Source organism: Phalacrocorax aristotelis, chromosome 6 (genome assembly GCF_949628215.1).
Source record: "Phalacrocorax aristotelis chromosome 6, bGulAri2.1, whole genome shotgun sequence".
Taxonomy (NCBI): Eukaryota; Metazoa; Chordata; class Aves; order Suliformes; family Phalacrocoracidae; genus Phalacrocorax; species Phalacrocorax aristotelis.
Window position 1 is genome coordinate 2,930,019 of NC_134281.1, and position 18,196 is coordinate 2,948,214.

Genomic DNA, 18,196 nt, shown 5'->3' on the forward strand with positions numbered 1-18,196 from the left:
AGCATCATGGTCCGTATTGGGATGATATAATTAATGGAGTCTCTGGAATCTTCAAATCGAAGCAGAGAGAAGTAGAAGGCTTGTTACTGCTGTGAAATCCTCCTTCCCACCCTGTATCCACTGTAGCAAATCTCTGCTAACCCGAGGGATGCTCTGCAGGGTTCACCTGGTGTGGCACCAACCCTGCAGGCAGAGGCTGTGCCTGCTGAAGCAGCGCTGTAATGGATGGCCAAAAGCTCTCCAAAGACTGATTAAATTGCCAAGTTAATGTATTGAAGAAACTGCACTTCAATAATTAAATTGCTACGAAGCAATTGCTACATTCTACAATTTTTTTTTTCCTTGTGCTCTTGCTTGTATTTTGGCTATCCTTGAGGAAGTCCACACTCCAGAGCTTCCTTGGTGCTCCCTGAACTTCACAGGTAAGCCCTCGATGCCGTTCCTTTCTCTTCATCATGGGACTGAAAGGGAGAGGGGTGTCTGGTGTGCATTTGAAAGCCTGGTCCTGAGCTGTCCGGTGAGGCAGACGGACTCAACACACCCACTCAGCTCAGAAATCCTCTGGTCTGATTTTAAACGTGGTGCAGCGGCTTATCTGCTAAATAAAATCTAAATGAGAAATGTTGATACTTAATGAAGTATAAGTTTGGGGATTTCACATAAGAAAGCCGCTGTCACTGCTTTAATTTATTAGGGGAGAGTTATGTGCAGATGGTATATACAGAGTTATTTCCTGACTGTGCTCCAAAGTAAGTTGATTTGTGGTTTAATGACTTTTATCAAAATGAAATAAGCATTTGATCTTTGGATTTGGTCTGGCTATATCTGCAGCTGCTACACCACTACAGCAATTACTTCCAAACTGGGCTTTTTGCCCAGGCAAATGGAGTTCGTCCTTGTTTCATGTCTCATTGACTGTCCTGATAATACACACAGTGGTACTGTAGGTTTTTCCTTCCTCTAAATTTGATAGGTGTGAAAGTAAGAGAGTAATTCCCTTTTTTTAGTGTCAGTGTTGTTTTATTATAATACATTTGCTACCACTGGTTAATTTTATCTTGAAGCTGCTCCTAACTAAAATTTAGTATAAGAATGTGTAATTTTCTCCACATAATCCTGCTATGCCCTTTTGATACAGAAACAAGAAATTCATTTATGAATTCTAAATCTGGGAACCCTCGTGGTAATCTTCACATCTGTCTGTGTGGTTTAGGGATGAAGTTGTAGCGATATGTTGCACACCCACGCTGGCCTAAATCCACTCCTAATGTATTTCCATGGAAGGCAGTAGAGTTATACTAGGAATAAATTTACCCCCTTGTATCCGTCTCTGAAAGAGCGCTCCTTTTCCCTACGGGCTAATTAATTACTTACAGAACTAAATTATAGTGCGTTAAGATTGGCAATTCTTTTTCCAGGACAATACTTGTTTCTTTATTTACTGTTCAGGACAAGATTTCCCGAAGTTCAGCCCCAAAAGCTCCTAGTGAGAGATCGTCATTACGATTAACAGTTCTTGGGGCTTGGTGCTGCCAGCTGTGACTTTCATGAATAGCCCCAGCTCACGCCAGCTGTATTTTTGACCAGAGTGGAGGAGACAGCAGCTAATTTGATGGCTCGCAGCCAGCTCACCTGGGTGAGGACTATCAGAATGAAGCTGCTGGTTTGCGGTAGGCAGCGCGTTCTCTGAATAAGGTGATGCTGGATGGGGATGCTCTGGAAACAACCTAGGTTTGCAGCTAGCAGGTCTGAAAGGCTGCAGATGCACAATGGCAAGGAGATGCTGTCGCAAAGAATTACAAAGCAAATTAAAGATTGTTGTTCTGCCCTTGTTTACAGTCACACTGGGAGAAAGCGCACCACGCTTTGTGTGCTTGGAAGCTGGATTTCAAACTGTCTTTTCTTGGTAGGGTATTTCTTAGAGATAGGCAATAAAAATGGCAATAACTGGAAAGTGACTGGCGAATGAGTTGCCGGTAGGTTTGCAGTCCTACCAGAAACCATGTGAGAAGGCGGATCGTCATAAGAGCTCTGGAAGGTTTTCCCGTGCCAGGGTTGCTGCTGTGTCTTTAGCAAATCAAACTACTTGCATAGTACTTGCTTCTTAATCCAGGAAAATTAAAACCACCAGTGATAGCTACATTGTTTAGCCATCTGCTCTCCCAGGTGCTCCCACGCCTGATCAGAGATGAAGTGATGTGACCTAGAATCCCACTGCATATCTGGGATCATTCCCAGCGCAGTCCCAAGCTTCAGTCTTCTGCATGACATCAGATAAAGTAAACATCAAGATCTGATGCGAGAGCATATGTCCATTGCATAATTCATTAGAGTTCTTCTCTGGAACTATTTTTAGATATTTTTCAATCAGAATTAGAGGGTGAGGATTATTCAGGGGAAAAAAAAAGATAAGAAAATTATGGGGGTTCTCAGAAACATGTCTGGGTGCTTCTCATGGGACTGAAGGCAAATTTGGCCATTCAGCTATGTATGTTTGGTTTTTTAAATAATTATATCTGTCTTGGACGGTTCCACGGCCCTTCACAGCAGCTCGGCTGTGAGATGGTGTAAATCTGACAGTGGTATGGGAAACCTGCTCCTTTTTTACTGCTGCTAAAAACCCTGTCAGGTCAGACAACGTAACTCTCCCCTCACACCGATTTCAGAGCTGTACCACTCCGTTGCCTGGAGTGCGGTTGTTCCCCATTTCCACACACGAGACGCATTCGCAACTATTTACCTTCTGTTTTGCAATGTACCCACTAAGCGTTGGTACGACGCAGCAAGCAGAGTAGATAAGCCTGCCCAGGCTTGCAAAATGCCTCGTAACTGCAAATCATTGCAGCACTTACAGTTCGTTCTCTGGTGTCAGCAAGAAAACGTGAAGTGCATTCAGCTTGAGTGGGACACCTGGGATGCTCACGGGTTCTTAAATGAAGGCAGTTTTTGCGCCCTTTTCCTTGCCTCGTTTCACCTGACACACACACAGTTTGAGTGGTTTTGCTGTAAGAAAGTAAAAAAAAAAAAAGTAATTAAAAAAAAAAAAAAAGACAAAAAACCCAACCCCAAAAACCCATATTGTACAGTATGAGTCACCGAAAAGAAGTTGAAGGAGGAGCTATTTTGAGTGCTTTTACATCTTCCTTATTGCTAGGAGACTGCTTCCCGTGCGCGCGGTGCTCTTCAGGCTCTCGGCAGCTGCCTCATTTGTACAGCAGCGTTGAGGGCGATTTACGGAGCAGTTTTGTATGAGAGAAGGAGAAGCAAACTTGGATGGGAGCTTATTGTCTTTTTTCAAGCTTTCCGAGACAAATGAGAGAGTATATGGGAGACAACTGCAAGGGTCAAGGAGAGCGTTGTGCCTGAAACGTCGGGGAGCTCAGGCTGACTGAGTACATTACGCGGGTTCCGGGACAGCCATGGCTGGCTCTCTGCAAAGAGCGGTGTGATGCCCCATTTGGGTTACATTTGTTGTGCAAGGGAAGCCACTAGTGCAAAAATGTGGTGTTACCCGTCACAGAGGCAAGTTTTGGCTTGTCCCTGACGGTCAGTCCATGAGCTGTGTGGAGAACTTACACCATCCACTTCTTTGAGTCACACCAAGGGCAGGTGCTCAGGGCAGCCTTCAGGAGAAAGCGTGAACAGCGGCCAGGCTCACCAGCAGAGTCCAATTTATAAAATTCTCAATTTTAAGTAAAAAAATTACTCTTTGGGAATCACAGTTTTAATAAGGTACCTGAAATAAGCTGATTGAGGTTGGGATTGTAAACGGACAAATCTCCTAGGGCTGTAGTCATGGGTGAGTAAAGCCCAGGAAAAAAACAAATCCAAGGTCACGAGAATGTGTGAATTTATCGTCTAGAAGGGAGTTACTGAGACAACTGTATATCTCTTACCATATTTTTCACACTAATGCCAGATGGCCAGGACTGGGATCCCCCACGCTCTCCCTCTAGTCTGAGAAGACAAGAAAATAAACAAGGAAAATGTCTGCGATGGTATTGGTTGGCTGCCTGATAAGGTGAGTCATTGCTTTTGGTGGCTGAAATAATAAGGACTGCTTTCTAATTTGATTACCGTGTTAACCCCTCCTGCTCCCTCAGTCCTGCCCCACACATCTCAATCATCGTTTTCGTTCCTCCGCCTCCCTTGTGCTCCCAGCTTGTGACTACTGCCAAGTCTGGGGACAGTAGCCAAATGTCAGGTGCCTTCAGCACCGTGCTGTATCGGTGGACTAACAGACTCCAGCAGGTGTAAACAGTACGTCAGAAAAGCTTTATTCAACAAAAGTTAATACTTAGAGGAGGCATCTCCAGCAGGTCCCAAAGGTAGGCCAGATGGTCACCGTTGGCGCGGGCTGCCAGCTTGTGGCCGGCCGGCAGCCTCGCCCCAGGGACTCCCACTTGGTGTCTTCACACCAGTGTGGCGGTGTGGTCTGTAGTTCTGAAGGTTTCCCTTTTTAACTGTAATTGTGAGAAGCCAGGAGCTGTTTGCAAGCGCCGACCCCGATGGGGACGTGCTGGGGAGCACGTGGCTGTGCCTTCTCCTCCACCACCGCATCCAGGAGCGAGTGGTCGCTTGTCAGGCTTTCGTCTCTTGTCATGACAACAAAGCTGTTGCACGATGAAGCTCTGATGAGAGGTTACCGGCAAGCTGCACACGTTTGCCCACATGCTTTTGATCAGGGACTGGTCCCTGTCACTGCCTTTTGGCTGGCTGGACTTTGAAAGCGCCTTTGATCCATCTGTGCCAATGAAATGGAGCTGTTTTAAGTCTTTGATCCTTTCTGTGGGCAAACTGTGCCGAGGCAACTTGATGAGCTTGGGACATTTCTGAAGATTTCTTCCATTTTAAGAGTTGTGAAAAGCAAGATGAAGCAGCTCTTCCCATTGGCTCTCTTGCGTTGTCTGTGTAGACCCAGGCAAGGGCACTCTACATCAGTTGGTGTGTTGGTGTTGAAACCTATTCCTCTGTTGCTCCCATCATCTACAGGACAAGACTGCAAGGAATTACAGGAAAAGAAACGCAGGGCAGAAATTTTCAGGTGTGTTCTTGAGAAAAATGGAAATTTTGGCAGAACAAGATGGTCATGTTAAAAAAATATTGCTGTGGGTTCGTTGACAGGCACAGACTCCTCGGACGAGACAAGAGCCCATGCGGGTGTGGGGTGCCTTGTGCTCAGGTTTTATTTCAGAGGTGCTTGGCACACTGTACGATCCCATGCTCCCCGAAATCCCTGGGTTCATGGGTGTGCATGTTCTGTGTACATACATCTATTTTTAAACTATAACGTGCTGCGTTTCCTACATAGGTAGTGTACCAAAGCAATCCTGTTCCTTAGCAAACAAAGGAGAAAGCTGGGTACGTATAAATGTGTTTCTTAACAGCCTTGTTTGTGGCAAAATTGCGAACTAAATCTTCACACGACACAGGGCTGCAAGTATTCAAGTCACATTCGGACAGCAAAGCCCACTGCACGCAGCTTTAATTACAATATTTCTCTCAAACACAGTCTTTCTCTCATGTCTTTCTGAACATTGTTTAAAGAACTGATGAAAGGGCTGAAAACTTCTCAAACTTTCCTTTTCTTAGGGTCTCTTCAGCTCAGTCTTTCATCGCACAGTCAATAAACAGTTGAAAAGGCCTCTTCTGAACTGCAGCAGGAGGGAGGAGGAAGAGGGGAAATTAATGATATCATCACCAAATTGAAACTCTTTCAAGTTCCCTTTAATTGCAGAGGGCACAGGGAGCTCATTCAGTTTTTAATTCTCTGATCTCTTTCTCTCTCCAAAGGGACTGGTCTTCCTCTCCTCCCACATTGCGTGCGATTTTCCTGGAGCGTTGAGCCCAGCAGAGCAAGAGGTGGATGCCCGGCTCCCCTCTCAGGGCTCCTCCACTGCACAGAGCCTTCCCGATGGGATTTCGGCAGCGGAGCAGCAGCCTGGGCTGCCCACAGTGCAGGGAAGGGCAGGACCAGGTCAGCAGAGCAGCTCTTCTGCAAGCCCCAAGGTCTTTCTCTGGGTGAGGAAAGGAGAGGGGGGCTTTGTAGAGGGCAGAATAATTAAACCTTGGCCACAAACTACAATCAGCCCTTGCGCCCACCTCTGAGTACGCCCTACCTTTCTAACCCACGGCCCTGACACCATCTCCTCCACTACTCTTCTCACTCTCCAACCGCACTGCTGCTCATAACTGGGGCCTCAGTGATGTGTCCCCCAGGACCCCCACCTTCCCGTGCTGCACCCTGATGTTAGGTAGGGCTCTTCTTCTTCACCCTCCCCTGGTCCCACACCAAGGCTGGTCCAGCTTCATCCCCTGACCTTCGCCTTTGTCCTCTTCTTCACAGTAACACAGGAATGAAGTCAGACTTCCTCTAAACAAAGCTCTTATCGCCTGATTTGAAGCAGTGAAACCTTTCATGCAGCCCTGGGGTGCCGGCCTGTGACCAGACCCCGCTCAGCTGCTGGGGTGCCCCGGCCTCATGCTGGTGGTCATGCTGCCGTTGGTGTGCTGCACCCACCTTGCAGGGATGCTTCCTACTCATTTAGGCACCTGGTAAGCTGTTCTTGCTATTTTTTTATCTTTCAGACAAAAAGGTAAAGGTTTTAGAGCAGAATGGAGAGGATGTGGGAGGGTACACCACACTTAGGTTTATTGTATTTGAGCTAGATAATGAAGGCCAGCGTGCATGCAGAAGCATTTTGGCATTATTTCAGGAGTCTCTTCTAAATAGTTGGCTTCCTTAGGAAGAAATTATGGCACTTCTTGAAACCTTGTGAAATATTGTATTTGTTAGAAACGTCCTTACGTGATACCTTTCCATCTTGTCAGTCCTGGTTAAACCCAGCCCATCCAGTGCCTTGCCTGCCCGTCGTGGCAGGCGACAGTTACCTAGCCAAGTAGTCCAAAGCTAAAAGAGAAAACAATAAAAACCCCAGGACTCTCCAAATATTGCCACTCCCCACCAAGGAGCTGCTCAACTAAACATACCAAGCATGCCCTGGCCATCTCTGTCTTGTGGGAAGTATCAGTGCAACCGGCTGAAAACTGCTCAGAGGGCCATTCCTGCCATGAAAGGAGTAAGGATTACAACTGCAACAGGTCCATGGCCACAAACACGAAGTATAAAGCTTTAAATTCAAGTCACACTGGTAAGTATAAAAAATTCCCTTAAAAAATGGGATTACAGAGGCTGTGGGCAAGAAATATTTTGCAGGAAGTTAAAGAGAAGTTAATCTGCTTTTATGTAATTTGTTTCCCTATTCTTCCTGAACTGGCTTGCTTTGGAGACAGCTGCTTTCAAGGTTTACAGCCGTGCATATGGTTAGGAGGGCTGGAATTGGCAGCCGATCGCCTGACAGAATAATGGCTAACTGGAAAAATAGCTGGGTATATAATTTACAGACGATACGACCACATCAAAATCAGTGAAACACAAACTATTCATTTTTACAGTCTCCAGATTGCTGTCTGTTGTGATCTGTTCCTCCTGACTGCTCCCCCGTCGCGCTGCTCATCACCTCTCCTCCCGCCGGCGCCCGCGGCGGGGAGGACAACGATGAGCTGCAGTGCCGCGGGGCAGGGTAAGCTGGAGATCTCGGTTGCGGAGGTTTGTATGCTGTAGATGTGGACGGGAGCCAAAGCATCGGTACCATCAGCTCTGTGTCGATGCAGAAAGTGGGTCTGCACATCAGCGGCGTGGTGGGTGCCCCAAGGTCTGTAACCCGTGGCTCGTTCCTCTCCCAGCTGCCGCCTGGGCTTCCAGCCCTGTGGGATCTCCTGGGGCTCAGACAGCCCAGCAGGTCTCAGACCTCCAGCTCTCAAAGCTGTCCTTGGTCTTAATAGAGGCCAAACGGCCCTCGGTCGGTGCCTTTCCAAATTTTGAAATTGTCTGGATTTGAACCCTAAGGTGAAACAACCACAAACCCAGCAATAAAACTGGTGAAGACCCAAGAGTCACAGAGTATTTGACCTTCTGCAAATATCCCTGTCTTTCCTGTTGGAATGTTGTCTGAAAAAAAGTTGCCCTTCGAAAAATGGGTGCTTTTCTGAGTGTAATGTTATTTTAAATCTGGGCAGAACAACTTCTTCATGCTGTTTTTCTTCCTCAGTTTTCTCAGTGAGGGAAATGACAGTAAAAAGGGTGAGAGAGTGGGAACCATGAAATGCAGATGGAATCTGGAAAAAAGGGGTTTTTTTCTAAAAACTGGAAGTTTTTCATCTCCAAATAACTGGCTTTCTATACAAAAATCCATTTATTGTGAACATACCAGTTCTTTTTTTCTCATTGGAAAAAAAAAAACCCAAAAGGGTTTTGTTAAGCCTTCTTTTCCTCTCCAAAATAAAAGAGGTGTGGCAAAACGCAAGGACACTGGGAGGTGATTTGTGTTGTGGCACACAGGGACTGTATCTTTTCCTTCCTGGGATTATAAATGGATGAGGCTTCTTTCCTTGCAAATGCCCATCTTACCCTTGAGGTGGTCTGTATAATCTGTCCTACCCCGCCTGTTGAAAAGTGTCCATGTTTGAGAAACAAATGCCGGTCTTACTGAGGCATTAGTCTCAGTTTTGTTCTGCCCCAGGGCTGAAGATTTTATTAGGCTCCATTCTTCTCAGCTCCTCCTGACGTTATTGCTCTGTTTGTTATCCCTCACTTGGGGAATTCAGCTGGGCAGCATGAGCTGCCTTGATGTTTTCTTGTCGCAAACTCACGGCTTCACCAGGTGAGCAGTATGTTACATCTGAAATATATTCTGCATAGGTTGGAGAGGGTCACAGGGCTGTTGAACCTCTCAGAAGAGCCCGAGCAGCACACGGGCTGGCGTGGAGCACTGATAATATTGATTTCTCCAACTGCATTGTGTTACAGAGTGTGGCCTTGCAAAGAAGGAAATTACTCCAGCAGTTGCAGTAAGTGTAAAAACTGCCATGTCATTTAACAGACGCGGTGCCAGGGTTTTTATAGAGTGTAATCCAAGTCTTTCGAAATTCTGCTGAAGGATGCTTGAGCTAACAAGGCTCTGCGCTCTCTGATGAAGCAAGCCATGTACATTAGCTTTATTGTCAAGACATGGCGCAGAGCATTTATTGCTTTTGGCTCGTGTACAGCGCGGGATTATTCTGTGAGTTTACACAAGACTGTCTATTTGTAGTTGTAAGTGAATTATTTGCTCATTAGTCGTTCAGAAAGGCCTGCTCGCTCCCACAGTGTGTGACAGCTTGGGCTTCTCTGTGTGATGGAACGTGCTTGCTTAAGCTCATGCTCGACAGACTCAGAGCACCTTCAAGGTGGTCCAGAGGACATGGAATTAGGAAAATCTGCAACTATTGTAAGAAAAATATTCATCTCTCTTTCTTTTTTGTTGCTTTTGCTTGCAGCGCCGCCATCCCGCTCTGAGGTCTGTGCGTGCCAGGGAGGAGGAGGCAGAGGACAGCAATGCTCTGGCCAGCCTCAGCCTCTCCTGTCACTTGGTCCTCCTCAGCGTATCGGTTCTGGTGAGCTCAGCCCAGCTTCCAGTAGCCTGCCATGGTCTCGGATTTTGTACTTGCTTAGCACCTCTTAGAAAGTGTTCTCTGAATCAGAACATATGGCAGATGGCAGCTTGTGAGAAGAAAACAGCTCTCCAGTGCCAGATTTAAGCAAGTATGTAAGTTTTCATTATTTGTATATATATAAAAAAGACAGCAGTGCGGTTTGAAAGGGAAATAGGAATGTGCTTAACGCTCCCCTGAGCTGGCCCCAGATGTCTGAACCCCAGTTGATTAAAACTCCTTAGGTGTGCTCGGGGCAGCGCGCCGCGCCATGGCCCACCCAGCCGCTCACATCCTTTGGCTGCAGCGTAAGCGGCTGCGCCCAGGCGCGGGGTTCGCAGCACTGCCGGGGGCTCGGACAGCCCCCGAGCCAGGCCAAGAGCTGCTGAGGTTGAGGGGCCCCATCGGCTGAAAACTGCACCAAGCTTTTTCTGCTGGTCCCCTGGGACACCACGCAAGCTCTGTCTCACTGCAAAGCTGGTTTTCTGAGTGTTTGGCAGGAACATAGGCAAGCTTATGGAAAAGGGCATGAATTTTCCACTGACCCATGTTTATTTGTTTCATGAAACCACAGCACTGCAACATTATAGTCTTTTGTCCTACTTTTTTCCTGAAAAAAACCAAAAACAAAAACATATTAGGCTTTGAAGAGGAGTATCACAGAAGCTGGTGCTGTACAATGGGCTTAGCATACTTCGCCCTTCCCGGCTGGAGCATTTGCCGCTCACCTTTTTCCTAAAAAATCATTTCTTATCGCTGCCAACCTCCATGTGTTCGTATAGAAACAGGGCCAGACTGCTCTGCCTCAACATGGGCAAATTTCTGATTTTCAGTTATTTTTTTTCTGGTATGATTTCTGTCATACAAGGGTAGAATATGTAGAAGTATGAAAACAGTGTGGTTATAATGAGCTGCGGCAATCCTTTACTGCCAGCCCCATCTGCTGAGTGACGAACGCAAGAAGTCATTGCCCAGATGTGTGCAGCTGTGTGGATGTGGAAATCGATGGATGTTTGCGGCGTGGACTACTGCAAGGGCTGCTTATTTGTGCGTAGGGAGGTGCAGTGCTGAGTTAAGTTTGGCACCGCTCTGACTTCAGTGGAGGGAAACTATTTTATAGCAGCGACTGAAAACTCTGGTGGGAAAAGCTGTAGACGATGAGCCTAGAGCCTGGTGTCCGTTCACTGTGCCACTGATGTGTAGGACCGTGGGTTTGACTTCCGCTTCCTCTCTATTTTATCTGTTTAAACCACTGGGAACAAGGATTAGTCTTTACTCTGTTTTTAATATTCAAGGTTAGAGTAAGACAACAGCGTCGTGATGTTAGATGACTATTAAATACTAAATTCTATCAAATCCTCCAGCAGCATTAGTCCAATCAAATCAAACCCTAAGTCCTAAAAGCTTTATACTTTCTCCAAAATAATTATACCACAGTATCACCTTCAAAGCCGTGTTGTTCTTTGTTAATCAATAAGTGAGCAATTCCTGGCTATGTCAGCTGGAGAAGTTCTAGCTGGAGAAGTTCTCGGCCCTCCCATGGCCAAGCCATAAGCGAAAAGCAGATTCTTGAGGCTGAGTTACAAAACCTCTAAACAAAACGGAAATGCTGATGTTCATCATTGATTTTACTCTTCACTGACATGGAATGGTGCTAGTGGGAGCTGTTGTAATCAGACTACTTTAAAACTTATTTACAGAAGGAAGTGCTTAATTTATCCTCCCTTTTTCCTTTTGCAAAGTGATATGATATCAAGGTATCAGCTGTGTTTCCTCTAGAACGGCCCTTCTCTTTCTGGTTTTCTCACTGTGTTTGTATAATTCATTTGTTAACACTTCCTATGATCTTTTTTAAAAAAAAAATTTGCATGTGTTTTATCTCCTAAACTGATCACCCGTACTCATTACGGAATAGAATTGACAATGACTGTTGAGTATATAACCCCAAAATGTTTCAGATTTCCGGAAATGTCTATCAAAACCTACGTTTACTGAACATTCATCTAACCCCCCCCCCGCGCTGTCAGGTCACAGGTACGTGCCTGTTCAGCCTGCATGGCTTTGGGATGCAGGTCAGAGAGGCTGATACCAGTTTTACTGAGAATCTGGGAAATTCTGCATTTTGAGTGATACATCCTGTCATAATCTGTGAGGTTAAATGCTTTTTCTGATTCGATTCGTAACTGCCTTCCCCGTTTTGCATCAGATCAAATCGGGTGTGAAATGATAGGAAATCCAAATGGCAGGTGTGTCTGCCCACCCTCCGCTCGCTCGCAGCGGCGTGAGCGATGGCAGCGAGCACAACAGCGAAAGAGTAATTAGGCCTTAGTTGCCCCTGATTAGTCTTACGTAATGTACCAATATCAGTGGCAATTTCAATGGGCAGAGTGTCTGGGGAAGCCATCCCCCATCGTTAACCAAGGGTGTTTGTGGGGTTGGAAGCGACCCTGATGCAGGTCACCAGGCTGCCAATTCTCTTCCAGTGCGAGAGCAAACCCAGCTCCGCAGCGGCTGGTCAGAGCCTCCTGAGTGGGAGCGGCGCTGTGTTCCGTGGGCAGCGCTGGGAGCACGTTCCTGCATTGCTCCTGCCTTCTCGCTGCGTTCTGCTCAAAAACCCGTGTTCAAATTCACGTCGAATCTGGCTCTCCATCCTCTGGAGCCCACGGTGGATACCTGAGCCCGAGGGAAGCAAAGCGTTCGGTCCAGGACGAGCTACGGCCGTGCTCAGCCCTGCCACCATCGCTTCCCTGCCGAAACCACGTCAGCTCCTTGCAAAAACATGTCCTGCCGTGGTCCGCTCCGAGCGGCCACTCGACGTGGGAGCACCTGCCTTTCAAATGATCAAGATGTTTAATCTCTTGAGCCAAATTTAACCCTCTCCTTGCTGTGTCCCGGCTGCATTCCCTGCCGTTGCTTGGCAGCAGGCGGCTCTGAGCCCGGCTGTATTCCCATCCGCCTCCCCCTGACCACCCCTAACTGCCTTTGAAAGGAGTAGTGGCTTTTTGCTGACTTAGCTGGATGGCAGCAAATCTTGATACCTGCCTCTCATAGCCTGGCTCCTGGGTTTATAATGACGTATTTACTCTAGCACCTGGAGTAAATGAATTATATTAAGCCTCTGCAAATGGTCATAAATATGATAGTCTGTGTGAACTGGGGTAATTGCTTGCTTTGTATATGTGTTTATCTTCACTGCATTGCATACACCATGTGCATTATGTCAAAACGATGATGAAGAGAGGCCATAACGCTCCCGAACTCCGTAAGTCATTTTAGTTTATGACTGAGGCTCGGAGTTATCTTATGCAAAGTTAGCTGCAGTAGGTTTAATATAAATTATCATACTTATAAAATGTCAAGGAGCATTAATTGACAATTTCTGAGGCCTACCTCGCTAAATACCAATCCAGTTCTGAAACCTGCCTCTGCAAGCTTAATATATGGAAAATAATGCTTATTCATGAATGGCTTATGTAACTTGGAATTAATTACGTGGCAGCTAGAGCTAGCTGTTACAGATGGTCCTTCTATAAAATGAGATGCCAAAAATAAAGTTTCAAGCCCCACAAGGGAACTTCTAGGCTGGGTATTCAGCACTTTGGAAAACCAGGGCACATCATCTTGTGTGTAAATATCGACTTACTAACCTAATTCCGGACCCACTTTTGAAAGAGAACTGGCCTATATAAAAGCATTTAAAGTCAGCAACTTCTGCGTTTCGAGTGAGTGTGGTCGACGGGGTCTGCGGCAGAAACCCAGAGTAACCCCCAGCCCACCCGCTCCCCCGCCGTCGTCCTCATCTGGAAAAGGGAGATGACACTGAGTATCTCCAGTTGAAAAAGATAAAACAAGCTAAGGTTTATTTATCTGAACAATTAGCAAAGTGTTGGTGGGTTCCTTTCCCAGCCCTACAGCCTGAGCAGCATTACAGCTGGTAGTAGTCAGTGTAATGGGCCAGTTTGGAGGTGCTCAGATGAATGCTAATTGTTAATTAATATAGGCCTGGGTTATAAAAAACCCCCAGCTTCTTTCTTTAGTGCTTTTTGCCATGCACTAGGGAAGTGCTGATGATTCTGCAAGAAGACTACCAGCTCCAGCTTGTGCCTCTTCCAGCAGAAAGTGTGGTCAGCACCACGGGGTGCCTGCTTTCAGAGCTCGCGGGAACCTTATTGCCTGCCTAAACAAAGTTAAGTAAGGCTGAAGGATGAGATTTTAAAGCATTTATTCATTTTCCTTTAATATTTTGTTATTTCTTTTCCATCAATACAATATTTACTCTATCTAGTGCACTGCAGTATAAGTATATTCCCAGAAAATGATGCTCGTAATGTTATTTTCATATATGGCCATACAGATATAAAATGAAAGATTGCCGGTAACTCACTTAAAATAAGTAACACAAACACCATCTAGGAAACCCTGCTACGTAAGCTCAGCACTCTCCACTATCCACACCCTGGTCACCCACGCAGAGTGGGGAAGGGCAGACCTTCCCAGAGCATGGCGTGGAGGGATGGGTTTCCTTGGCATCCGTGGTGGTTTGCAGCATCTGGGGCCCCAGAGCTGTGCAGTAACGGGTTTCTATGGCAACTGGCTGGTAAAGCTGGAGATGGAGGGGGGGAGACGGACCCTGCCCCCCACTGTACCTGCAGCTTTTACCTTTTTTTTTACCAAATAGACCCTTCTTTTATGTTTTTCATCTTCTCTTATTTTGCATTGCTCCTGTTGAAGCACAGTGGTTTTTCTGCTCCTCTGCTGCTCACAAATGTCCCGCGAAACTCGGCGAAGAGCCACAGGGCACCGGAGCGCTTGCCCACGGGCACTCAGCGACCCCGCTCCCGTGGCCACCCGCGTGGGTCTCCCACCACGCAAGGGGCAGCAGCGAGCACCGCATGTTATCGGTGTGGATCACCTCCACCGTGTTCGGGATTTGATTGCGTTTCTCCTTTGTGCCCCCCTGGGACGCCAAACCCTTCCCTTCCCATTTCAGACCTTCCCTGCTTCTTCAGAGTACAGAACTTAAATTTCCTTATGTCCATCGCCTTTATACTGCCTTTGCCAGAGGTGAGACGCAGAGGGCAAAGACGCAGATTATCAGATCCGCTGGAAGAAGCAGCTGTTGGCTTAGTCTGAGTTACCAGCAAGCGGTGACAGGCTGCCTTTGGGGATGAATTACGGGCTGGACCGGTGGGCTGCAAGATGAGGAGAGGTTGAGGGGGCTGGGGGGGTTTAGCCTGGAGAAGAGGGGGCTGAGGGGAGCCCTTCTCGCTCCCTGCAGCTGCCTGAGAGGGGCTGGAGTGAGGGGGGGGTTGGTCTCTTCTCCCAAGTCACCAGTGACAGGACGAGAGGGAACGGCCTCAAGCTGCGTCAGGGGAGGGTTAGGTTGGGTGTGAGGGAAAATGCCTTCCCTGCCAGAGCGGTCAGGCCCTGGCACAGGCTGCCCAGAGAGGTGGGGGAGTCACTGTCCCTGGGGGGGTTCAAACACCGTGAAGCCGTGGCACTTAGGGCCATGGTTTAGGAGACCTGGGGGTGTTGGGTTGGGGTTGGGCTTGATGATCCTAGAGGTCTTCTCCAACCTTAATAATTCTATGATTCTATGTCCCTGGGGAAGCTGCCGTAGCTGCCCCTGCTTGAGCAGGGGAGGGGTGGGAGGGTCTCCAGAGGTCCCGGGTGGCCTTGGCTGTCCTGTGACTCTGTAATCAGTGATATAACTTTGGAGCAGAATCTACCCCACCGTGCTAGTGGTAGTACAAATGCACAGCACCAGGTGGCCCATGTCCTGAAGATCTCCCCAGAACAGGGAGGACAGATGGTGAGGAAGGATGGGGTGAGAGCGGAGCAGTTTCTGTTTCCCCTAAATTAAGCCCTCCCCTGAGATCAGTGGCAAAAATGAGATTAGAAATAATCTCCCCAGCTGACAGCAAGCGCTTAGTCCCCTTAACCACCCTGCCCTCGTCTTTCTCCTCGCTTTTTCATCCCTGCCTCTCCCATCCAGCCATCCCAGTGACCCGTGGGGAGACAACCCTCTCTCTCCAAATCTCCTTGTGTACTTTGTAACTGTGACTTGGTGTTTGCGTGGGATTTTTTGGGATTTTGTTGGGGTTTTGGTGTTTGGTTTTGGGATTTTTTGTGGGTTTTTTTTTTTTTTTTAATTTGCAACAGCGCCCCTGTGAGATTTCAGGAGGTGTTTCCCCCCGCCCCATCTGGTGCCACAGCTGCCGGCTGTCCTCGCCTCGCAGTGGCTGGTGGCGGTGGCAAAGCGAGCACACCAGCGTGGGGCTGGGGGGGGGGGGGGGGGGGCGTCGCACCAGCTGGAGCCCCTCAAGGCTTTTTGGGAGCGAGGCAGGCAGGTGCGTGGCCCTAGCCGGGCAGAAATACCGGTAGGCTGCAGCATAGGCAGATATGCAAACTGCTCTTTCCCATGTACCCGCAATGTTCCCACCGCGATCGTCTCCCATACTACACCGTAACGGGGTCTGGTTTTATACACGGTACCAGTGATCATTTTGTCTTCTCTTGCTTGAAATATAAAAAAAAGATATATATATATATAAAAAAAAAAAGCTTCAACCCATCTGCGAAGCAACTGCTTCAAATTAAATTTTGTGATAAAAACAAATGAAGCGTAATTGAGAAGAGACAAGAGAAACTTGCCCTGGGAACAGAACGATAAGAAATTCACTGTGCCAATGGTGCGATGCTGCGCCCTCGTCGGGGCAGTTCTGCTGCTGCTGTTGTGAATCTTAGAAGGAGTCTTTCCCCTTCCTCGTGAGACAACTCCTCCAAGTTCTTACACATGCTAATGAAAGAATTAGGCTCAGCTATTGGGAATTAAGCAAAAACTGCACTGACGCGTGTTCCTAGAGATACCGCTGAAAGGAAGTGTCTTTCACAGAGACGCTCCGATGCTTGCTGCAGGTATGAATATTGCGGGGCGTGCAGCCTGTCTCTAGGGGGTTGCTTGGCCATGAAATTGCCCATGAAATGGGAATCTATTGTTTATCATGCTAATTAGTAACCCGAAAAGTTTATTTAAAGGTCACTAGAAAGCAGTGAGAAATATCATAGCGTGTTGGTGGAAGAATATTCAAGAAGCCATAGGGGGGGTTGGATTATTTTGTAGAATATTCCTAATATCGAAGATACTTTGAGACATGTATTAAATTAAAAAGGGGGATGAAGGAATATTTTGATAAAACTGAGGGTGAAAATAGCTTTCAGAATATTTTTTCATAGATTTTTTTTTTTGCGTCAAAGGTCCTATAACGATTAATTTTCAAACTTACAGGTTTTAATAGCAAAATAAGAAATAATAGCTCCAGAGTTCCTTTGAAATAATAAAATACTGTTCTTTAAAGCACCAGATGGCTTTCAAATGTCACTAGTACTTCAAAGAACAGTATTCTTTACAATATTTCTATCCAGGATTTCTATTCAGTTTTCTACAGTGTGCAAAGCTGACTCACTTTATGTAGCATAGAAGCATTTTCAGAGGGGCAAAATCAAGGTATTGTTATATTCCAACAAAACGCTGGACTGAAAAACTGTACCGAGTACTTGATATGGTGGAAGTTTAAATGCAAGTTAATTTGATGTTACAGAAGGTTCCTTGGCCTTCCAGTTTCCAGGACAAACTTAAAAAGAAGCAAATCAGTAGCTAACGGAGGTAATTATTCTATAGCTGTTCATTGCTGGGTACACCAGGCCTCTGGAGGAGGAGCAGCACAGCAGGTCGCTGGGTATGGGTAGGCACGAGCAAGTGAGAAAGATCCGGCACCAGTGAGGTCCAGCAGGGCGCAAGTTAAAACTGGTTTTGTCTGTTGAGCAGAAAAATTGGCAATTAAGGTAGGAAAACTTAAGCAGCCACCACCCCGGGGTGGAGGAGGAAAGGCTTTTGCTGCAAGCGCCGTCCAAAGGGCTGAAGGGCACGTGCCTGGGGGATCCCTCTGTGCCCGTTGCAGGTGATGGGGGGGCTGATGCGGACGCACGGGAGGACTCGGAGATCCTCAATCCAAATCCTTTTCGTAAGAAAATGTACGACTTTGCCCCGCAGACCAGAGGCATTTTCATATCGAACTAAAGGTGTGTAAAAAACAGGGTTTCCAACCTGGTGTGTGCCAAAGTGCCCCCTTAATGGATAATTGAGAGAGAAAAGTTCCTCCTTGGATGCTATAAAATAAAAGAGCAGGATTTGGCCCCTTCCAGTGGCCCAGGGAGGCAGCGGGCAGCGCTGCACGGCAGCTGGGATCGCGTGCTCGAATCCCATTACAGGAGGGCTCCTAATGGTAAGTTCAAGCATGCAAAGGATTAATTGCCAGCAGGTGCCAAAGACAAGAAATTCTCTCTCAGATCTGGGCAGGGGGGAACTTTGTGTATTTTCCTGTATTGTTCTTTTCTTCCCATCGTTCATTAGAACATAAAATGAACCTCTACACGAGGAAACGGGATAAAACCCTTTCCTGCCACCAGAATAGGACAAAAAACAATTTGCCAGTGCAAGTCTTCAAAGGGGAGAAATTGTTAATTAGGAAATTACTACATGAAAAAATGTAACTGTAGAGGCCAGACAGTTCTTAAAACCTAGCCTGCAGTTTCACAACCCGCCCGCAGCAAAGGGTTATACATGATCTCCCCCAGCAATTTACTTAGGCTCCTCACCTACTCG